This window comes from Mesoplodon bidens (genome assembly GCF_964165515.1).
Source record: "Mesoplodon bidens genome assembly, chromosome: 11".
NCBI lineage: Eukaryota > Metazoa > Chordata > Mammalia > Artiodactyla > Ziphiidae > Mesoplodon > Mesoplodon bidens.
This window is the reverse complement of record NC_138167.1, coordinates 85068908-85093627: the sequence shown is the minus strand read 5'-3', so window position 1 is coordinate 85093627 and position 24720 is coordinate 85068908. Positions and strand designations below refer to the sequence as shown.

At 40.8% G+C, this 24720-nt stretch overlaps 1 protein-coding gene across 6 annotated transcripts in view; it reads right to left on the bottom strand.

Moving 5' to 3' along the window:
• Positions 1 to 24720, bottom strand: part of EEA1 (early endosome antigen 1) — a 315773-nt gene that overhangs the window by 242248 nt on the left and 48805 nt on the right. Inside the window, exon 1 of one of the 6 annotated variants that reach the window (XM_081247861.1) lies at positions 16664 to 16730. The exons of the other annotated variants lie outside the window; for them this stretch is intronic. The gene's annotated coding sequence lies outside the window, so the exon portion shown is untranslated. Of the gene's footprint in view, positions 1 to 16663; positions 16731 to 24720 lie in introns of those variants that run through there. 6 annotated transcript variants of the gene reach the window in all.

Genomic DNA, 24720 nt, shown 5'->3' with positions numbered 1-24720 from the left:
ATACAGGGAGTTCTGATAAAACTAGACAGTAAAATAAATTAAAATTAAGCAATGGCTCTAATACGAGAATGCAGTCTGTTTACAATGTTGCCAATGTGCTTGTAGTCCTCATGTCATGAAACTCTAGAGTGTTTTTAAATAAGTTCAGCAGAAATGATACAGGGAAAAAGCAGGAAGCCAAGCATCATAAGACCAAAGTCCTCATCTCTGCTCTGCCACTGGTTGGCCATGTAACCTTGGAAACATCACTCGACCTCTATGGATGTCAACTTCCTCCTCTATAAAATGAGAGTGCTGGACCAAGACAGTTCCTGAGATTTCTTCCAGTTGTACCATTCTATGAGTCAATGAGTCTGATTCCACCACTGTCCCTCCCCTTGCTCTCCAGAGATACTGTTGCCACAGTAATTGCTGTTGACCCCAAGTAACATCACGTAGCAGAGTCCAGTCATGCACAGGAATTCCAGGCACTGTGACTGTGAATTCTAATCCCTCTTTGTTCACACCACCGTTGAATGACCTTGGGCAGGGCACCTAACTTCAGCTAACTGTCCCAGATGCCTCACCAGACAAAAACCTCCAGGGATTTATGGGACAAATTCCCAAATCCTTACACTCCACAAGCTGCCCTCCAGATGCCTTTACAGTGCTTAACTTGGGACCACCCATGACAGATCATGAAACTAGGCTTGTTCCCCGAATAATTCTCAGTCATAGTGTGCTCCTACCACCAACATGGAAGCCTGTCTCTCCTACTCAAATCATAACCATCTTTCAAGGGAGGCCAAATTTAAGTGAAATTTTTAAAGGCTGAAAAATTTGTCAAATTTGTGACAAACTCAATGCTAGGAAGGAGAGCTGATATGCATCATATAATAGAACCACCATTATTTCAATAGCTGAAACAAAGAATGGAAACCAAGGAGAATTAATGCAAACTTTCAGTAAATATTTTTGAGTATATATGTCTTGTAATAGGATTGGCACTATAATCCCTGCTCTACCTTTAATAGATAAGAAATCCAGCATTTCTGTTAATAATAATGATGATGATGATGATAATGATAGATGCCTTTTAGTGTGTAAATATTATGTGTTAGGCACTATGCTAACGGCATTACTTGCCATGTCCGTCAGAATGCTTTCGGCTGTAAGAGTACCTAACTAAAACGGGCTTAAGCAGTAGGGGTTTCCTATCTCATAACCATTGGTGAGGAGTGACTGATTCCAGGGTTGGCTGACTGAGCAGCAAAACGACATCCTGGAGGTTCCATCCTCCTACACTGCCATTCTTGGCACGTGGGCAACACCTCCTCTTGTGGTTGCACAATGGCTGAAATGATTCCAGGTGCCACACACAAATCTCAACATCTAGAAAACTACACTCCCACATGTCTCTTTCTATTGGTTGGGAGAATAGAAATAGACCTACCCCAGAAGGTCTCCACAGATTTCCCTCACATCTCATTGTCTGGGGTCAAATCACTTACAGAAAACTAAACCAGTCAATGACAAGGGGAATGAAACTGCCAATATCATCTTAGACCAATCACAGTCAACTCTGGCTCACCTTCCTTGAACACATGGAGCACACCCTACTCAAACACAACTGGGCTCCATGGCCAAAGAAGAGGAGGATGGGCTGGAAAATGGCAATCAGGTAGAAAAGCAGCAGTGTCTGCAACACATACATTATTATTTTAATAAATCAGCCTCTAAGGAGTTATTATCCTCATTTTATAGATGAGGAAACTGAAGCTCAAAGAAGTCAAGTAAGTTGCCCACAGTCACACAGCTAGATGTTGGAAAATCCTGTATTCCCAACCACCATATTGATGGTTCTGAAATTTCGTGTATGTAAGAAATATCAGGAGAGAGTAGTAAAAATGTAGATTCCCAGACTCCACATCCAGAAATTCCGATTTCACAGTCTAGTGTAGGAGCCCTCATTCTTCATTTTTAACACATAATCTCAATTAATTTGAATGCAGGTTGTCTATGAACATTTCATGAGAGAGCACAGGATTAGCTATCATTGGGGCAGAAGTCTGATTCTCTTAAAAAAACCCTTATTTTCTGGAAGCCTCAGATCCTCCATCTCCAAAAACCATCCTACTTTCTTATGCACCACCATGGAAATATCTCATTGGATTTACTCTACAGTCTGCCTAGGTTAAACTCTATATAGTATAGAGGTCTGGCTCCCTAATTTAAGAAGGATATAGATAAAATATTCAGATGAGGGGAATGAGGTTCAGGAAGAATCAAAATAGGTCTTATAAATAGCCGTTGAAGAACTTGGGAAGATTTGGGGTGGAATATCGTCAACTCTGGGGTAGGAGAGTTGGGGAAGCCATCATAACCTTCAAATATTGACTAAGCTGGTACGTGTAAAGTTTGTGCAGAGGTAGAATCAATGATGAGAAATTATAAGGAGGCTTATTTTGTTTTCTTATAAGGAAGAACAATCTAATAATTAACATTGTGCAACAATGCAAAGGGCTCTCTGCCTCACAAAGCATTCTGAATGCATTAGAGCAGAGGCTGGCAGACCCAGTGTCTGCCACCAGTATTGCAGAAGAGATTCCTCAATTGAAAGGAAAATTATGCAGATGACTTCTAAGATATGCTGTGATCCTCTGATCACAGCCTCTGCAAACGGACATGTGTTAGTTTTATACTATGGTCATTTCTGATGAATGCCTTGGAATGCAACTTAATTTCTATTTTAATTTTATTAATATTAATTTTACTAATATAATTAATATATTATTTCATTAACTCTATAGATCAATAGTAATACAATATATTATATAAATATATTCATATAATTTTTATTATTTCTAATTTAATTTCTCTCTATATATCTTATTTAATATTGTTAAATTATTAGTTTTTTAAGTTTAAATTTCTAGTTTAATTTCTAAGTGTCCTGTTTTCCCAAGTTGATGGGACATGTCTGACTCTTCTTTGTGTTTTTGTGGCAACTAACTCATTACCATGCCCATCATAGGTACTTAATACATAGTTGGCAAGTGAAAAAGGATGGCCTAGAATGGTGGGTAAGCACATCCAGATTATAACAGTGCACAAGATGAGTAGATAACTTTTTAGTACTTCTGCCCCACTTACTACCATTCTTTCCTTTCTGGGCACTGGGCATGGTGGCCATATGTGCAGTACGTACCCTCCTTTCTGGCCATCAATGATTGGGCCAGAAGTTAACGTGTGATTCAAGCTGACTTCGTAAGATTGGCCAGAAGTTAACAGATGATTAAAGCTGAGCCCGTAAGACTGGGTGGCTGTACTTGTAACATGGGAACTCAGAAGAATGGTCTACTGAAAAACAATGAAGTCGATGAGAGAAAAAGATTGAGTTCCCTGGCTTGCAAATTCCTGGATCCCAATTCCTTCCTGATGCTCAGGTGTAAATATGTCCTTGATCTCTGTGCGAAATCCCTGTGTCTTTATAAAATGGTTCCCTACTTCCCTCCCTCCCTTCCTTGCTCCTTCCGTTCTTCTTCTTTTAAATTTTATGGAAGTTGGCTTTAATTGGTTTTAATTCATTTCAACCAGAATCTTGAATCCAAATAAATTTGTCCCTGAGTTTCTTATTGAGGCAAATAATGACAATATCCTGTGCTCTGACAACTCCAAGAAAGCCAGGCCTTAGGGGAAGCTCAGGTGAAGAGAGAGCACCAAGGCCTCTGCATGCTGCCAGATATTTTGGAGGGTTCGAGATTGGGGTTACTGGAGGCTGATTTCCTTACCATTCTGACCTCTAATCTGCAGGGGTATTAAAGCTCCTATGAAGACTCCACTGCCAGATCACAGGTCTCCTTTTAATTAAGATCCCCCCAGAAGGAACTATGAGACAGGAACTAACCTGTAGTACAATGAGGCAACACCAGCTCAAATGACAGGTGGGAATATTCGGGGGTATCCACAACCCCCTTATGCCACAAAGTTTCTCCATACAACGTTCGGAGTCTACATAAGACAATGCATCTTCAAGGTAGAAACTGCCTTTCAAAATCACATTTAACAGTGAGTATTCGCATGAACTTTTGTACTTCAGTTTTGGGACAAAACTGTTTCCCAATATGCATGTGTTTTTCTCACTTTGTACCCTATGGCTGTTAAGAAGAGCATGTTGACAGTCGTTTTGACATACTTAGCGAAAAACAATGCCTGAACAAATCCCGGTGACACTTTTCCAAAACCCTCAGTTTCAATCTTAGGTGGAAGAGCAGTACTGGTATGTGAGGGGCAGGTGGAGATGGACAGTAGTGGAGTAGGCAGGGAAATTGTTGAGAATTTTCTGTTTTTCCCTCTTGCAACTAAGATATCTCTTGTGTTGGCCAAAGCTGGCAAATCATTGACACATAGGAACCAAGAAGAGCTGCTTTTTTTCCCTTTCCCTATTTCTTAGAGTTCTATCATACTTTGTCTAAGACACCTAGAGGCCCTCTTCCATTAAGTCCTTTTCATCCTCTTAACGGCTTTTTGATCCTTTTGTTTTTCCCCAGGCATAACTTCCACCTGTGTTGAGTCTTCTCAGATTCCCTCAGGAAATGAGTCACAGTTCAATGATTCCCACATTGTAGAATGAAATCTTCCTGATCTGTATGGTTTAAGACACAAAAACTTAAATTCTCTTAACTAAAAAAAGCAGATTAAGGAGAGCCAAATCTGTTTCTTACTCCAAATCTGAACAGAAGCGTTATTTGGTGAAAGCACCTACTCAGACTTGCCACCAATTCAGCATCCACAAGGCAGTAATGAGGAATAATTCTATAAAGATAGGGACAGTCATCACAAGAGACACAGACAAATAACAAAACAAAAAAACAAAACTCACTCTCATGTGCTCATTGATGATTGAGTTTTCTTTAGAGGAATCACATATTTCTGAAGAAACTACTATACAATTTTGGTTAAAAGACAGCCTTTTTTTTCAATTAGGCAATAGATATCAAAAGTTTTCAAAACATGCATACTCTTTGGCCTCAAAATTCTACTTTCAGAATTTAATAAATAATCAAAAAGGTGTACAAAGATACACGTACTTCAAACTCCGTTATAGCTTAAAAACTTTTATAATGTAAATTTTCAAATATACACAAAAGTAAAAAGAATAATGAACCACCATACATCCAACACCCAGCTTTATAGATTATCAACATTTTGCCCAGTTCTTGTTTCATTTATCCCCACACCATTCTTTATTGTTGCAGTTGTCATTGAAATATTTTAAAGCAAATCCCTGGCATTTGACTCAAATATATCTGTCTGAATATCTAAAATATAAGGATTTTAAAAATTAACATTACCCTCATATCATTCTTTCACCTATCCAAGTTAGCAGTAATTTGTTAATATCATCTGATGCCCATTCACATATAATTTCAAAATATCTTTAACAGTTTGTTCAAATCTGCATCAAACAAGTTCTATATAGTGGATTTAGTTGTTATTTCTATTCTCTATAATCTATAACAATTTCTTCACTTTGTATTATTCATTTATTTGTTGAAAAAATCAGGTTATTTTGTCCTGTAGAATTTCTTATATTCTGGACTTGGCCGATTGTATCATTTATTATGTTCCTCTATATCCTCAAAACTGGAAGTCAGAGCTAGAGTCTTGGTTGAATTCGGATCCTTTCTTTTTCTTTTTTGGCAAGAATGTTTTATAGGTGGCTCTGTACACTTCATATTGTATCACAGCAAATGCACATAAAGCCTGTTTACGCCACTTTTAGTGATATTTACATTGCTTAGTGGATTCAAATTCTCTTAGCCTAAACTCCCCAATTTATACTTTCTCACCGACTTTTCACCTAATGGTTTTAGTAGTGATTGGTGATCACTGCCTAGATCCACTATTTCATTAGAGATTTTTAAATGGTGATGTTGTAATTGTATAATAACATTGTTTTATTAGATCTGTTTCTTCTATAATAAAGCAATTTTCGCCACCACCTTGCTCCTTATTTTGAAAAATGTCAAAGTTACAATGTAATGAACACCCATACATGCTCACTTAGATTCACCAGTTGCTAACATTTTGCCACATTTGCTTTATCACTCTCATTCTACCTACTTATTTTTTGCTGTTTCATTCCAATTAGATTACAGACATTATGATACTTCACTGTTAAACACTTGAGCCTGTGTCTCGTAATAACAAGGACATCCTCCTCATAGCCACAATTACTGCATTCAATACATTTAGCATTGTTGCAATATCATTTAACAAAGAATTCAAGAAAAAATTTCCCAGTTTTCCCCAGAATGATCTTTATAATATATATTTTTTAATCCAGAATTCTATTAAGGTATATGCATTGCAGTGTTATCCTGTCTGGTAATTTTCTATTTCTCTCCTTCTTTCTATATTTATTAGCTGGCATTCTTTTGTATTCTTTCCCCCCATCACCACAATTATTCCTTTAGATGCTGAAATTGCCCCAGATTTGTCCAATGGGAGCCCCTATAGTCTGGTTTCTGCATAATTTTGACATTGTCCCATTGATCTTTGAGTACTTCCTTACTTTGTGGCACAAGTGGTTCTAGGCTCACCTTGTACTTTTTCTGTCTCAGACCTAGAATCAGCTATTTCTTCAAGGAACCCTGGTTCTTCTAAATGAAAAATGATATTTAGAAACCAGTATCTGGTTTCTAGTTGTGCTCATTGCTAATGGGATGTCACTATTTCTAGACACTTTCAGTGCACAGAGCCAAGAAGTGTAATTTTTCAAGAAGTCATGAGTTCATACTAATACCTCCATTTCAAATCCAATAGCATAGAAATCTTCCTCTCTTTCCCCATTTCATATTTTTATCTTCTCCCAGAGTGAGAACTCTAGTTTCCAAAAAGGTTAAGATATTTTCTCATTTGCTATATGCTTCAACACATACAAAATAATCTCAGTATTACTTACTACATACATAAAAACTAAGTAAAATAAAATATTTATTTAAAGTTCTTTCTGTTCATAGAATATACTCTGTGAAGGTATATTAAAAATGTACTTGAATTAATTCCATTTTCTATGTAGTTATATTTGATGTACAATTATTATTATTATTATTATTATTATTATTATTTTTTGGCTGTGCTGCACAGATTGTGGGATCTCAGTTCCCCAACCAGGGATTGAACCCGGGACAAGGTAGTGAAAGCACCAAATCCTAACCACTAGACCATCAGGTAACTCCCTTGATGTACAATTTGATATGCAATTAGGTTCACTTGTTTCTGTTTACACTCAATTTAAATGTTTGCCTTTTTTTATTCTTTGGACTTAAAGGATTTAATTTTATTTTTAAAATATGCATAATTTTTACATGGTTCAAAAGTCAAAACTGTATAAAAAGGTAAACTCAGAGAAATCTCACTTCCATTCCTATCCTTTCTACCCTTATCATCTGTAACCCTCCTAGGTGGCTATTTTTATGAGCTTATAGATTATCCTTAACATATTTATTTTTGCAAATATAAGAAACTATTTTCCCTTTTTTGTCATTGTTATATATTTTGAAATTTAAGAAAGTTTATATTTTTACTGTGGTGGTTACCTTTATATTAATATTTTGTTTTTTTAATGGTCATAATCCCCTTTTTCCTTACATGGACTTCTACAATTGCTTTAGACTTTTATCTGGTATCTTTTGACTCCCACTTATATTATGCATTACCTATGTGCCAATCAATGGTCTTACCTTCCCTTCCTCTTCTCCATTGCTTTTAGTTGTGTTATTTCTAATTTATCAGAATGTTTAATATTTACATGCTATTCTTCCACTTTTTCCCCATCTGTATTTAAGTCTTAGACCTACATTTAAGTGTAATCAGTGCTCATTATCAGTGCTTTTGCTGCTGTTTCCCCAGTCATCTCTTGATAGGATACAGGTCATCACCCGGGAGATTTCTTATGATGGGATCATGATTATATATATTCTGACTTCTCACATCTTTAAAGCTATCTGCCTGTAGTCTTGATATTTAAAGAACTGCTGGGCTAGATAACACAGCCTGTTGTTTTTTGGGGGGTTTTCGGTCACAGTGTCTGGCATGCAGGATCTTCCCCAACCAGGGATCGAACCCGTGCCCCCTGCAGTGGAAGCGCAGAGTGTTAACCACTGGACCGCCAGGGAAGTCCAACACAGCCTTGTTTTTAAAAGTGGAAATGGAAACAACTTGAGTAAGCAACAATCAGGGATTGGATAAATAGATAAATTATGCTCAGTTAAATAATGGAATCCTGGTTTATATAGCCATTGTCCACGCTACAATCACTGTGGAAAAGTATAAAATTATACATAAAACCTAGCATGATCAAATTTGTATTTTTAAAGTATAAGGATGCTATAAATGTGTGTGCACAAGTATTTAGCAAAACGCAGGTCGTGATACACAAAAAAGTTAACAGCAATTTCCTCTGATTAATAGAATTATTGGTGATCTTTAGATTTTCCTTTGTGTGTGTTTTTTTTTCAAATTGTAGCATTTGTGGAATTGAAGGGAATATGATATTAATAATGATTTTTAAAAGCTAAGCAAAGAGTTAAATTTTCAAGTTTTATTTATTTATTTATTTATTTATTAACATCTTTACTGGAGTTTAATTGTTTTACAATGGTGTGTTAGTTTCTGCTGTATAACAAAGTGAATCAGCTATACATAATCATATATCCCCATATCTCCTCCCTCTTGCGTCTCCCTCCCACCCTCCCTATCCCACCCCTCTAGGTGGTCACAAAGCACCAAGCTGATCTCCCTGTGCTATGCGGCTGCTTCCCACTAGCTATCCATTTTACATTTGGTAGTGTATGTATGACCATGCCACTCTCTCACTTCGTCCCAGCTTACCCTTCCCCCTCCCCGTGTCCTCAAGTCCATTCTCTACATCAAGTTTTATTTTTAATGTGTTGGTTTTAATCAATACCACAAGACACAGTGTACCAAGGAGAGAGCAGCATGATCTAATTAGCAAGCTCAGAACAGCCTAGGCTGGTCTCCTGTGCTAGGACCCCCTCCTGTGCTAGGTGATCAATCATCGTTTGCTGGTGATGAAGAAACTAAAATTAGTCATTCCTGGGCAGAGTCATTTTGGGCAATAGAGTTAACTTTTCTGAATATAGCTCCTGTCTTCCAGGGTTGTGCTGAGGATGAAATGAAGTGGTATATATGTAAAACTGCCAGTCTTGGGTCTGGTGTATAGTAAGTAGTCCTATCACTTCATCTCAGAGGGGAAGATAAGATTATTAGCCCCTTTTTTCTGGATAAATAATAGGGATATATTCAGCTTTATTTATTTTGAAGAATAGAAAAACAATATGAGCAGAGAGCCAGTAAAAAGAGCCTCAGGCAGCCTATAAGTGTGTTATAGAAAAACACAAGGGGGAAAAGAGAAAGATCAGAGAAACAGAAATAAAGAGAGAGAAAAGGCAAGACATAAACAGCTTAGAGATCATCAGAATCTATAATAGTTAGGGCTTCTGCTTGCTTATGATTAAGAGTGGAGGAAATCTGTGCCCCCAAACTGTAACTGTGCTGTTATAACACTATCTACAATAGCCAGGACACAGAAGCTACCTAAGTGTCCATCGACAGATGAATGGATAAAGAAGCTGTGGCATATATATACAGTGGAATATTACTCAGCCATAAAAAGAAACAAAATTGAGTTATTTGTAGTGAGGTGGATGGACCTAGAGTCTGTCATACAGAGTGAGGTAAGTCAGAAAGAGAAAAACAAATACCGTATGCTAACACATATATATGGAATCTAAAAAAAAAAAAAAAGGTTCTGAAGAACCTAGGGGCAGGACAGGAATAAAGATGCAGACGTAGAGAATGGACTTGAAGACACGGGGAGGGGGAAGGGTAAGCTGAGACGAAGTGAGAGAGTGGCATGGACATATATACACTACCAAATGTAAAATAGCTAGTGGGAAGCAGCCGCATAGCACAGGGAGATCAGCTTGATGCTTTGTGACCACCTAGAGGGGTGGGATAGGGAGGGTGGGAGGGAGACGCAAGAGGGAGGAGATATGTACATAATAGCTGACTCACTTTGTTGTACAGCAGAAGCTAACACAACATTGTAAAGCAATTATACTCCAATAAAGATTAAAAAAAAAAAAAAGAAAGCAATGGAGTATACACCCACTTCTTTAAGTAACCTCATCACCAGTTTTATAATAGCTGTCCCTCCACAGGGCTGAACACAAAGGCACCCCAGAGTAACTGAATAAGAATCTGAATGAGGAATGCCAGGCCTAGAATGTTTTAAAAACATCTCTTCAAGTAATTATGATGGCTGGCCAGGTTTAGGAACTACTGGCCTGTACATAGGACCACCATCTCTCCCATCTACCAGGACAGTCCCAGAATAATTATTACCAGAACCCCTGCTCTCCTACATGTACCTCACCCTCCCTTAAGGTGCTCTCAGTGAAGGTGGTGGTCACTTAATTCACCCAACAGTGATGACCTTGTTGTAGCGTTTCTTTCATTCTATGACTAAAGACAAGACTTAGAGAAAAACTACCTCTTGATCTTAAATTCACATTAAAATATCAACCAATAGGCCAATTCTCCCTGAGAATGGAATCTGATGAGCGGAGAAGACAAAAGCATAACTTTACGCGGGGAAAAAGAATGGGAAACCTGGAGCATCTCAAGGACAATTGCTTCTCCTCCCTCACCATTTGGTCCAAGTCAGCTGGAGGAGCCAGAAATGAGTACGAATTCTACTTTATCAGCTGGTTACTTAAAACCTTTGGCTCATTTTTTCTTTACCTCTTTTTGGTCCCCAATTTCTAGAAGAGTCAAAATAAGAAAATCATTTAATAGTGAGGTAATATTGTATGTGAACTACTGAGAAACCAATCAATACTCCCCATGGAGTTAATGCGTCATCCAATTTTGGGTGTTACCTTCTTCTGATTTAATCTTAATCTGTTAAATATCAAATATCATGTCAAAAAAGGGCATACAAAGATAGAAATTAGAACTGGAGCATTCTTAAAAGTATTCACATTATTGGGACTTCCCTGGCGGTCCAGTGGTTAAGACTCTGTGCTTCCAGTGCAGGGGGTGTGGATTGGATGCCTGGTCAGGGAGTTAAGATCCCACATGCCACGTGGCATGGCTAAAAAAATAAAATAAAATAAAAATTTAAAAAAGTATTCACATTAAGAGAAAATATTTCAGGCCACAAGCCTTAGTACACTCCAGTATTCCCCATGATATCTGCCATTACATCCCTGGGGTACCCATTTTCTTGCAGCCCCAAACAGCTCTCCTTGTCCATATACTCCAGAGCTTTTCATCCTTCCTGTCTTGGCTTATCCTATTCCTAATGGGGACCTTTTCCACAGAAAGGGTTTTCAGTTACTTTACTCTAAATTAATATTCAAGTTCCCAAATTACAAATATAAAAACCTGGTTTTCATTACTTTCAGTCCAAACTACGACTCTATAAAACTAGTAAGATAAGAAAATCACTTTCAAATTTTCTCTGACAAGTTTCCAGAAACTCTTGTTGACAGGCTAAACTGCTTAGATAATCAGTTCTATCTATAAACTTCATCAATTAGTCTTAATTTTAAACTGCATTTATAAGTGTAATATACTCAAACTAATTTTTACGTGCCTCCAATGTCTTACAGGACAAATTTATGACCGTAACAAAAAAAAGCTTCCCTAGCATTTAGAGCTCTCCTGTTGCAACTCTAATCAAATAAACTTAAACATATAATAAATTGATGTTTTCCCTGGTGGCGCAGTGGTTAAGAATCCGCCTGTCAAGGCAGGGGACACGGGTTCAAGCCCTGTTCTGGGACGATCCCCCATGCCGCAGAGCAACTAAGCCCATGCGCCACAACTACTGAGCCTGCACACCTAGAACCCGTGCTCCATAACAAGAAAAGCCTCTGCAATGAGAAGCCCGCACACCGCATCAAACAGTAATCCCCGCTCGCCGCAACTAGAGAAAGCCAGAGCGCAGCAACAAAGACCCAACGCAGCCAAAAATAAATAAACAAATATATTAAAAAAGAAAAAATATATATATAATAAATTGAGTTCTCAAATATTCCAGTTCTGTTTACAAACTCAGTCAACATCTCATATACCTTTCAACTCAGAATCTCAAGATTAAAATGTTACCCATTTTATATTGAGATCACAGTGACAGACTTTGAGGATACGAGTATGCTACATTCTCTTGAAATAGCAAACATACCGGCCCTTTTTAGAGAAGCTTAATTTGGGTAGATGGAATTCAGCAACCCCTAGTCTAGGCTGGATTCAACCAATCTCTTTACTGCCTGATTGAATTCTGCATTCTTTTCCTATTCTTTTTGTCCAGCTCTGTCCACAAAAGCCCCCATCTGTCTAAAAATTTTCATCAGCCTTCCTTTATTTAGTCCAAAATTGAACTGAATCATAGTTTCTCCTTAAGATTGATGTGTCAGACCCTAAAAATCCCTTTGAAATGCATATATACTAACTTGGATGGAAATCACATCACAGCTTTAATCCTCATAACACCACTGTCACCACACACACATTGGTTTAGATTACTCAAGAAGAAGCATGATGAGGTAAATAGGCGATTAGGCAATGAGTTTCAATGTCTCTTAAAAACATTTTTTGTTGATATTTGTTTAGAATGCTCTGTGGAAAGAACAGAGATCTTTTCGTAAGCCGTTTTTGAAAGGCTTGTCTCCAAGGCAGTTACAAACTCAAGACACTGCTAGGAGAAATTCTGTTGTATGAAGACAGAGCTGGAAGGTGTTTGATGATCATTTGGTCCAACCCCACGCTGTACAAAGATAACTGAGTTCCAAAGAAAGGAGACAAGAGTGGGGGCTCCTTTACTGAATATCCGCTATGTTCCAAGCACTGTGCAAGTGAACCTTCAATTAAGATGCACAGAGTGGCACGGCATAGCCCTTTTCTACTCTCTTTCCCCCTCCGACAGGCACACAGTAGATGTTCCCATGCTCCTTGGGTTTGCCCGTCACCTTGTCTTGCATCAGTGTGGCCTTGCCCTCCATCAAGTCAATGGAAGTAAACAGGCATTCACTACTTCAGATTTCTAACCCAGCCTCACATGTACCCAAATACCCTGTGAACAGAAGTCAAATTTTGATGGACAGAGAGTTGAAAAGGAGATGAGTAAGTAGGGACTCTCTTTCCCGAAATTTAGAGAAGGGGAAGGCGTGAGATTGAACAGAAGCTGGGGTAGGGATGCAGGGTCAGGAGAAGGATGGGGAATGGAGAGAGTTGAGCATGTACACAGGGAAAAGGAAGAGGGTGAAGATGCATGGCAGAGAGGGAATGACTGACAGAGCAGGACCCCAGAGAAGCGGCAGGGGACACAGGTTGAAGTATTAAATTTGAAGGAATGAGAGATGCTTCATTCTCCAAAACAGGAGGAAAGAAGGCAGGGATGGGGACTAATGCTGCTGAAGCTGTCAATAAGAAAATGGTTCAGATGATCACCCTAGGGTCAGGGTTAAGTGAGGAAGGGGATATAGACTGGGTGGACATGATGGTCCAGGCTCTAAACACCTTCATGAACTAACTAATAGGGGTGAGGGAATGATAAGCTAGAAGGACATTGGAGCTTGAGATTTCGGGATAGGGCCATCCTGAGTGATGACACAGCAGGGTAGGGCTGCTGAAAGGCCAGCATGGTGAAGTAGAGGCCAAGTGGAAAACACTGGGTTTGAAGCGAAAGATCAGAGGAGCCAGTGGGTTCAGGAGGGTCATCTTTTGGACACTGGAGTTAGCAGTTGGCAGAAGCTGGGGGACAGAGAGGTCATGGGCCAGCTGCCCAAATCGTCTGTGAACACAGAGACTGATCAGCAGATTGACACATGACAGGGATGATATGGGGATGAGAGGTGAGCCTCGAAGCCAAAGGGAATTTTCTGTAAGAGGGGTGGAACTGCAGCCTGGCAACAGCTTTGGAGAGCAAAGGAGATATTAATTCCCAACTCCCAGTCTGAGGGGCAGAAGGTAGGTAAGAGTGAGACCCCTTCCCTTGAAAAGGATAAAAGAAAAGCAGGAACCTCAGGAGAGACTCAGGCCTCAGCTGACAACAGAAAATATTGGAACCATTTTTTGGCGGGGAGGGGGGGCTGTGTTGGGTTTTTGTTGCTGGACGTGAGCTTTCTCTAGCTGCGTGGAGCAGGGGGCTACTCTTCGTTGCGGTGCGCAGGCTTCTCATTGCAGTGGCTTCACTTGTTGCGGAGTGTGGGCTCTAGGTGTGCAGGCTTCAGTAGTTGTGGCTCGCGGGCTCTAGAGCACAGGCTCAGTAGTTGTGGCACATGGGGTTAATTGCTCCACGGCATGTGGGATCTTCCCAGACCAGGGATGGAGCCCGTGTCCCTTGCATTGGCAGGTGGATTCTTAACCACTGCGCCACCAGGGAAGTCCTAGGGGAAACATTTCATAGAAATGTTAAGGATACAGGGATTCTGTTTATCATTGAATAGGGTTCCAGAGGGCATGGTTGGAAAGTTGAGGGAGAGAGGCAGGGGATAAAGACCAAAAGCATCGGGGGATGATACTGTATAATAGAACAAAGACTAAAGAGGTCTGTATTCAAGGCAGCAGCTAAGGATGAGAGGGACAGGAGGCAGAGAGACCTCTGACCTCAACTTACTATCTGTGACCTTAGGTGAGTTATTTGTTCTCTCTGTGCTTCAGTTTCATCATTGTAAAATGAGGATGATACTGGTATTTACCTCATAAATTTATTGTTGCTGTGAGGATTAAATGTGTTAATGTATGTAAAATACTTAGAAAATTGATCAGCTTATAGTCAGTCCTGAAGAAGCATTTCCTTCAGAAGGAAAAAGATTCCCATGCCACAATTTCCCTTTTACGAAGGACATCTAGCTATACCAAACCTTGAACAATGTACCTTCACTTCCTGTCACTTACATTCAGCAAAAAATCCAAGTATGCAAAAAAAAAAATCTGTCAGTCACTGATGGATTCAATTTCTTACAAACATATGATATGACAATTAACCATTATCTGTCCCTTGAAAGGAAGGAAAGAGAATGAAAAAAGTTGGTTGAAGACAGTAAGAATGTAGAGTTATAAATGTTAAAGATAGTCAATCGTTATATCTAATATACAACTCAACAACAACAAACATCAAATAACTGGATTAAAAAATGGGCAAAGGACTTGGATAGACATTTTTACAAAGATGATACACAAATGGACAATAAGCCCATGAAAAGATGCTCAACATCATTAATCATCAGAGAAATGCAAATCAAAACCACAATGAGTTAACATCTCACACCCACTAAAATATCAACTATCAAAAAACCAGAAAATAGCAAGTGTTAATGAGGATGTAGATAAATTGGAACCCTTGTGCTCAGCTAGTGGGAATGTAAAATGAACGGCCACCTTAGAAAACGTATGACAGTTCCTCAAAAAATTAAAAATAGAACTAACATGTGATCCATAAATTACATATACATATATATATATATATATATATATATATATATTTCAAAAAGAAAGCAGGGACTTGAACAGACACTTGAACACCAATGTTCATAGCGCATGATTCACAATAACCAAGAGGTGGAAACAACCCAAATGTCTGTCAACAGATGAATGGACAAACAAAATATGATATCTGCATACAAAGGAATATAATTCAGCCTTTAAAAGAAAAGGAAATTCTGACATATGCCACAACATGGATGAACCTTGAAGACATTATTTAAATGAATAGACAGTCACAAAAAACAAATAGATATCGTATGATCCCACTTATATGAGGTATCTAAAATAGTCAGATTCACAGAACAGAAAGTAGAATGGTGGTTACCAGGGGCTGGGAGGAGTGGGGAAAGGGGAGTTGCCATTCAATTGTATAGAGTTCAGTTTTCAAGATGAAGTTCTGGAGATCTGTTTCACAAAAATGCGAATATACTTAACACAACTGAACTGTACACTTAAAAACAGTTCAGATGGTAAATTTTATGTTGTGTTTTTTACCACGATTAAAAAAAGAAAAAAGAGGGGCCTCCCTGGTGGCGCAGTGGTTGAGAGTTCACCTGCCGATGCAGGGGACGCAGGTTCACACCCCGGTCCGGGAGGATCCCACATGCCGCGGAGCGGCTGGGCCCGTGGGCCATGGCCGCTGGGCCTGTGCGTCCGGAGCCTGTGCTCCGCGGCGGGAGAGGCCACAACAGTGAGAGGCCCAAGTACCGCAAAAAAAAAAAAAAAAAAGAAGAAGAATCTAGTAACCCCCCAAATATATACAATTTAATGATGAATAAAGTAAAGCCCAGAGAAGGTAACAGACTAATGCACGGTCACACAGCTCACAGAGGCAGAACTGGGAGCAGAACCCATGACTGACCCCAGCTGCAGGGGTCCTTCCATTACATCGTGCTCTCTACGTGAGGTGCTGAGATAGTGGAAAGGGTGACACACTTGATTTATCAGTAGTGACAGTGACAGTCCGATGAACCTGAAAGGGATAAAGATTCTACTCAGTGCGTATAAATGCTCATGTGCCTGTGCCTATTCTCCAAATCTCGTCAGGATTATTCCAACCAGCAGGTCTGAGAGCCCACACTGGAAATTTCAAGGTACTCACAGCTTCTCTCTCGTCTGCGGCAGGCCTGAAAGCAGATGAGAGCAGCTTTTCTGTTCCTGGGCTGTTCCCCCTGTAATTTAGAAGCCCAGACACGAAAAACAGGCAGAAAAACTCAGAGGCCCACTCAAAATCAAGTTCAATGTAGGGTCTCCAACGTTCTGGAGTGAAGCTGCTAGTTAAAACTGGCTACTTTGAAACTGGTTTACTCACTCCTGTCTGGACTCAGAGACGAAGCCTTTTTCCCATTTAGGAGTTTTCCTTTAGCTCCTATTCCAAAGTCCATAAAGGAGAGAACAGGAAAGGCTGGCCCCAGCTCAAGAAGCAGAGATGAAAACCAGACCTTTGTTCTTTTTAAGGGTGATGACCAGAGATTGCCTTCTATTTTATATCAGAAATCTCTGTTGTTTCCACAGCAATGATGAGTGTGTCTGAGGATCCCCACAGGACCTGGCTTGGTGATTCCAGAGATCTCCACCGGTTTAAACGTGTCAGAGCTGAAGCCAAGACCTCCCTCCCCTGTGCTCCTGTCTCCTTGACACACAAACAGCTCATGCACACAATACCCCTCCGACTCTGAAGGTGTTAGGAAAATCCTCCTTGCGTCAGTATGTCTCACAATGAAGATTTAAATAAAATATTTTGGCAACGACGTTTCTAAAGATCTGTCCGCTCCAGAAATATTGTTTTGTTCTCAGCAACCCTACCAAGGCTGAACCAGGATGCCTATAAAAAGCCTTCTGTGTGCCCCTTAATGAATCCTCAGGAAGGATGGAATAAGATGGGGGTCAGAGACTCGAAGCCCATGCCAGATGCTGAGCCTGACAGCTTGGCTGGGTGCACTGGTGGCAGCGCTGAGGGTCCGTCCCCCTGCTCCTCCCCCTGGCGTGGTCTCTGCTCACACTCTTAAGGGAATTGGCTGGGCTCCTGGCTTGTCTCGCCTGTGTGTCTGCTAGTCATTGAACAAAGTGTGGGATTACTTCCATGCCCAGTTTCCCAGATGCTCAAAAGCACGGAGCCAAGGATCAGCTGAAACAGAAGGTAGGACCAAGCCGAGAAGCCCTTTTGACAAGGCTCAGCCACGCTTGAGCTGTTGTGCCTGCCACGGGACACACCTGTCAAGTAAAACCCAATGAGTCATTCAGGAAACAACCTGTGCCTCCTGTTTGGAGCTGACCCTGGAAACAAGGACTTTTCTGAGATGGTACCAAGCATGAAAGTGGGGAGAAAAGCCGTGGGGCCCTTGGCATCCTGCAACACCTCCCCCATTTGCACAGAGAGGAGAAGTCAGGAGGTAAGAGGGCTTTGCTGCCTCCAGATGTGTCCCCTCATAACTCCTCCTACACTAGTGTTTTTTCCCCACACTTCAAGGACCATCTTCATAGCCTGAAACTCCAGAGGAGCTGACCTCCTGGTAAAACTTTCCACCCCAAAGTAAATGCTGGTGAAATACTTCTCTAAGCTGAATGGTATCTACCTCTTGGTTGGTGACCAGCATCTGCAAACCAAAAGGACCTGCAGGGTAGGAGCACATACTGTCCCTGGGAACAGAAACACAGTGTCTTGGGACCACCTTCACCACTCAAATGCCCAGAGGCCACTGGACAATCTGAGACTCCTCTAGCAGCTCTGCCCTCAGCAGTCAATTCCAGAAGAATTTTTAAAAAATTCCTTACCGGTAGATAGCTAGTGGGAAGCAGCTGCATAGCACAAGGAGATCAGATCAGTGCTTTGTGACTGCCTGGAGGGGTGGGATAGGGAGGGTGGGAGGGAGGGAGACGCAAGAGGGAAGGGATATGGGAACAGATGTATATGTATAACTGATTCACTTTGTTATAAAGCAGAAACTAACACACACACACACAAAATTCCTTACCACTTTGTCCAAGGAAATCAGGATTCAATGTACAAAGAAGACTATGGAAATAGGAACCCCAAAGGATAACTAAATCCTAGGTTTAGGAAAAGTGGGGAGCAGTAGAGAAAGGAGAGGGCTAAAATGAAGGTTATTTCAAGGCAAGAAAGAAGAAGCCAAAACTGCTGACTGGGGCAAGGGGGAAAGCAGAAAATGAAGGACAGATGTTTTGAGGGATCCAGGGAGGAAATCGTCCCCCTGGCACAAGGTATGTGCATCAGGGCTAGAGAGAGATGTACAGAGAACACTGAGTAAGGGTGTTGAAATTTTTTGCTGACTACTCCTTTGGAAGGCAGGAAAAGGAATTTCATCCATAATTATGTCATCCTCTTTATAAAGATGAGGTGAAAGAGAAAAACTGGTTCCTTGGATCGAGACATTTTTTTATTATAAAGCAACCCCAGGCTTGGAGAGGTAAGAGAAGCCACATAGTGTGACAATCAGCACTGGCTTGGGAGTCTTCTCTTCCATGCAGTATTTATGAACCAAATCTGGACACTGGGGATGTGGGAACTGCCACTTACTGAGCATCTGGACACTGGGCTGGGGACTTCGTGTTCAGAACCTTTGAGCTCCAGGTCCATATACGCAGCTGCCCACCCAACATGCTCACTTGGATATCTAAAGGCCTCTCAAACTCATCCCAGACTGAGCTTCTGCTCTTCCTCCCAAACTCCTGTTCCACCCACAGTCCTCCCAATGCCAGCTGATGGCAACTCTATCATTCCAAGTGCTCAAGCCAAAAGTCTTGGAGTCGTATTTGACTCCTCTATGGCTCTCTCACCCTTTACCCAATCTGTCAAGAGATCCTGTTAGTTCTACTTTCAAAATGTAACCCTGAATGTCTCTACTTCTCTCCACCTCTACTGCCACCTGCCTGGTCCAGGCCACCCTCACGTCTCACTCAGATTTTGCCATGGTTTCCTCACTTTATAATCTGTTTTTACTACAGCAGCCAGAGGGATCTTTATAACATGTGAATCAAATCATGTCACTCTACTGCTCAAAATCAGCCAACAGTTTCCCATTCTACTTGGAGTAAAAACACTGTGCTTCCTACAGTGCTACAAGCCCCACATCAGGACCACATCCTCTCCCTGATTCTATCAGACGATACCCCTTTGCTCACTCTGATTCAGCCTCACAGACCTCTTTGCTTTCTCTTGCGCATTCCAGGTATGTTCCCACTTCAAGGCTTTTGCACTGGCTGTTCCTTCTGCCTGGAATGCTTGTCTCCTGGATCTCACCCTCTTAAGTCTTTTGCCAAATGTTACCTGGGTGAGGCTTACCAAACCACCCCACTTAAAATGGCAAAACTCTCTTCATACTTACTCCTAGCCCCTTTTCTGCTTTATTTGTTTTCCAAAGCCCTTGTGCTGTATCTGTTACTTATTTTCTTTATTTATTATCTGTCTCTCTTCCCTAGAATGTACGTTTCTTAAAGATAGGATTGTGCTTACCTCTGTATCCCTCCTGCCTGTAATGGTAATTGACACACAAGAAATGTGTGATGAGGCATCTTACAAAACCTTTACAATCATCTTGCCTTTCATGGGCATTGGACAGCTTGAGATTAGACGGTCATTTTTACCTCTTTATGCTTACTTTTCCCTCTGGAAAAAGTCTGTGAGTTGATCATTCGACCTCAGTCTATTCTCCATCCAGAGGCCCCATCCCAGCTTTTGAACTCTGCACTTGACATCATGAGCTGCCTAACCTGTTGGGCTACAGCATTAGCTCCTGCAGCCCAAGGGCAATTCCTGATTTTCAGGCAGTGTTAGGGGATGAAAGAAAAGGTACAAAGAGACCAGCAGGAGATAATGTCAGGGATTCCACAGAGGACAGGAAATTTCACTTTGGTCCACAAAGCTTGAATTCCTCCACATAGCTTTGAAGGATGTATGTGTGTATGTGTGTGTGTGCACATGCGCACAAGAGGATTCACTCTACCAAATTCCAGACAACTGAAAAATAATCTTAGCCTAACTGGGAGGGATGTCCTGAGGAAAAATTCTAAATGTCCTGACATTTAGACTAGTTCTGGGGAAAACAAGCATACATCCTGAGTTTGAATGGCAAAATAATCTTTTTAAGATTGCCATATTAAAAAATTTCCAGGTTGTTATATATTTTACATTAAAAATAAATACATGGTTTGGGGGACAGAAGTGAGGGCAGCTATAATACCTCCTTCTGTTACTGTTCCATCTTTCTTCCTGAGAGAATACAGTGCTTTCTAGAAGGATGGCTCTGTCTTGTGCCTGGTTTACAGAAATGATTGTTACTGACTTTAGCAGTAAGGCATGGGCTCTTCCAAGTCCAGCCACTCATGATGTTTAGGCTTGTCTTCTTTATAATGAAAGAAATATTTTGCCCTGGGATATGGGGAGGAAGAAGACAATGATCATTTACAGAGCACCTATTATGTACTTTATACTTTATTTTAGATACTTTATATTTTATTCCCCAAACTTAAAAGTCTGCATAATTACCCCTGTTTTACAGATGAGACTGAGACTTAAAGACATTAAGTGACTTGCACAAGATCATTCCAACTAGCCAAGACTTGAGTTCAGAACTAATGAACTCCAAATATTCTGCTCCTTCAACTATGCAGTGTTACCTTTTCCTTAAGGTGGGGACCAGAGGGGTGAAAGCTGTGCATGAACATTAATCATGAATTAGCTTCACTTGTTAAGCTCTAGACCAACAAAATATATGATACACAACTTCTAGACCCTTAGACCTGTTTCGTTCCTTTAAGGAAATTGGACTTTAAGAAAGAGTGGAAATGATAACATCAGACAGAATTTGATGATGAACCAAAATGACTGGTTCAGGCCAAAAGAAGTCAGACTTGATCCAACCCTCAAAGGTCATTTTCTAGTATCATCTTCTAACCAAGGCAGACAAGGACCTCCATCTGTAAGGTGGAGATAATTATTCAATTTTTTACTTATGACTTTTTACAACCTTAAACATCTTTAGCACTTAAAAGTCATGATGATGATTCTTGAGTGATCAGTTGGGATGATACCAACTACAAGGAATAGAAAACCCAAGCAAAGTGGTTTAAAAAATGGGAATGGGGCTTCCCTGGTGGCGCAGTGGTTGAGAGTCCGCCTGCCGATGCAGGGGACACGGGTTCGTGCCCCGGTCTGGGAAGATCCCACATGCCGCAGAGCGGCTAGGCCCGTGAGCCATGGCTGCTGAGCCTGCGCATCCGGAGCCTGTGCTCTGCAAGGGGAGAGGCCACAACAGTGAGAGGCCCGCCTACCGCAAAAAAAAAAAAAAAAAAAAAAAAAGGGAATGTTTATCATCTCATATAGCAAGAGTGTGGAGACAGGGTGGTTTCAGGGTTGGTGAATTCAGTAGCTCAGTGACTTTACCATGACAGATATTTCTCCCGTATTGCCTCTCTACCATCCTCTGTACAATGGCTTATCTTCTTAAGGCAGTTTCCCGTAATGGTCCCAAGACGGCTGCCCCACATTCAATCAACATGCAGATGATATCCACGAGAGGTAGAAAAGGAATGTCCCTGTCTTGGCTCCCTTTTTAGAATCAAGATAAAACTTCCCTCCTTTGGGCTTCCCTGGTGGCGCAGTGGTTGAGAATCTGTCTGCTAGTGCAGGGGACACGGGTTCGAGCCCTGGTCTGGGAAGATCCCACATGCCATGGAGCAACTGGGCCCGTGAGCCACAACTACTGAGCCTGCGTGTCTGGAGCCTGTGCTCAGCAACAAGAGAGGCCCCAATAGTGAGAGGCCCGCACACCGCAACGAAGAGTGGCCCCTGCTTGCCACAACTAGAGAAAGCCCTAGCACAGAAACGAAGACCCAACACAGCCCAAAATAAATAAATAAATAAATAAATAAATAAATAAATAAATTTTAAAATAAATAAATAAATAAAAAAGACTTGGGTTTAACATCCAAAATTAAACAACAACAACAACAACAACAACAACAACAAACTTCCCTCCTTCTAGGCCCAGCATGAAGGCACAGGGGCTACCTGGGAACAAGTACCTCTCTTAGTCATACAGAAGCACAAGAAAAGTCCAACTACACAAGCACATTTCAAGCCTCTGCTTACATCACATCTGCTAACATTTCATTGCCCAAAGCAAACTCCAAGGCAAGACCCTAAGTCAGGGAGTGGGGAAGTATACCGCTCCTATTATTGGACTATGACTGCATAATATTATGTGATATATATATATATATATATATATATATATATATATATATATATAAATGTGTACATGAATGTATAATATTACTACAAGGAATAAAGAATTAAGACCGAGAATTCAACCTCCCACCCCACCCATGGTTATATCAGGTAGAACCTTATGAAACTGTCATCTTTTAGGTACAAAATGGTCAAATACTGACCATCTCATATAGTTCAATGTAATACAATCAGTGGAACCAGGAATTAAGCTAGGCTTGTGTCATCCACTGGCTACTAGAACTCTCTGGAAAGCAGCATGAACAGGTGATACCCCATAAAAAGCAGATTTGCTAAGCACACAGGAAATAAAAAACATACGTAATTGTCTGTCTCTAAAATAGCAGTTTGATTCCCTTTGAGTGGAGTTATGCTCCACTGGAATCAAGCACTCATTAGAGTTTAAGGATTATGTGAAAATAAACCTTTGAGGTTGAGTCCCAATAAACTTTCCCCCTAGAGAGTCAGAGGTATTGTGGTCCCACAGGACAACTATTACTTTTAAGTAAAGCTTTAATTAAATTTGAGAATTTGTTACAAATTGTCTCTGCTGAGTAAAATTCTCCTCCTTTAGAATCACACTAATAGCACATCCTAGTGAAAGTTTCCTGTTTTTTTATCCTCTTACCCCTTTTCCCAACCACACATATATACCCATGAACTTGCTTTCCCGGCTTCCACCTTTGTTCATGCCCATCTCTTTGGAATACCTGTCACCTAGCTGACCTCTAACCAGCCTTTCCATGCCCACTACCATCCCCATGCAGGCTGACTTAGATATCTTACTCCACTCTCCCATAATACTCTGTATATATCGGAAATGCAGGACTTAATACAGGGTTACATCATTATCTAAGTATACATTGATTTCTCCCCCTAAATTGTGAGATCCTTGAGTGCAGGGACTATGCTTTACTTATCTTTGCACCCTTAATACCCAGCATAGTGCTTGACAAATAGTAGGGGCTAAGAAATAAAGGAGAGAGTGTGTATTAAGAGTAGGCTAAATGCAAGTCCAGTAACAAGCCCAATTTATGCAAAGACTCATGCAAAGTCTGAAGCAGATGTGCCTGGTTGGGCAACTCTCCTCTGAGTGGTAACCCAGGGATCCAGCCTTCTTCTGACCTGTGACACTGCCATCTTCAACATGTGGTCTGTCTCTAAGGGTGCTGCAAACAGGAAACAGAGCACGGGGAAGGCACAGTCTACCTTGGCTGGAAGTGACACAAATGACTTCTGCCCTCATTCCATTGGCCCAAACTAGTTTCATGGCACTGCTTAGTCATAAGAACTCACACAATGGAAAGAGAGTGTGAGCCTTTGGGAGTCAGGGAGCTACCTCTGCCACAGGGAGAGGGAGGAAGGACGGGAGGCAGAAATGGAGGGAAGAACTTACTCAATGCCTATCTTTTAGGACCTGTGTAAAAGGCTCAGATTCCCTTCCAGTTGGACCCTTAAAACCAGATGTAGAAAGCAGTTGAACATTAAGTCAGACAGAACACAGTAAAAATTTAAAAAAAAAATAAGGGGAAACCCATGAGAGTTCGGTGTCTTAAGCATAGTCAAGAGGAAGGCAAGTTTCAGGAGTCAGTGACAAGGGTGTGTGTGTGTGTGTGTGTCTGTGTGAGTTCCACGTCTTAACTTGAGAGAAGGAGGGAGAAGAAAAGAATGTTGGGGAGCTGTCAGATTGGAAAGGTTCTCAGGAGAGGAGGGTAATGGGGCTTATGGGAGAAGCATTATCAAGGGATTCTACCTACTCTGAAGAAGACTTAAAGTCTTCAGTGTGAAAAGTTAACCAAGAGGATCTGGAGGACACAAATCAGTAATGAGAGAATCATGTTCATCAGGATTTGGAGCAGGTGATGAGCAGGAGGCCCGTGGGAGAAGCAACCATTTTCTAGGAGGTTTTA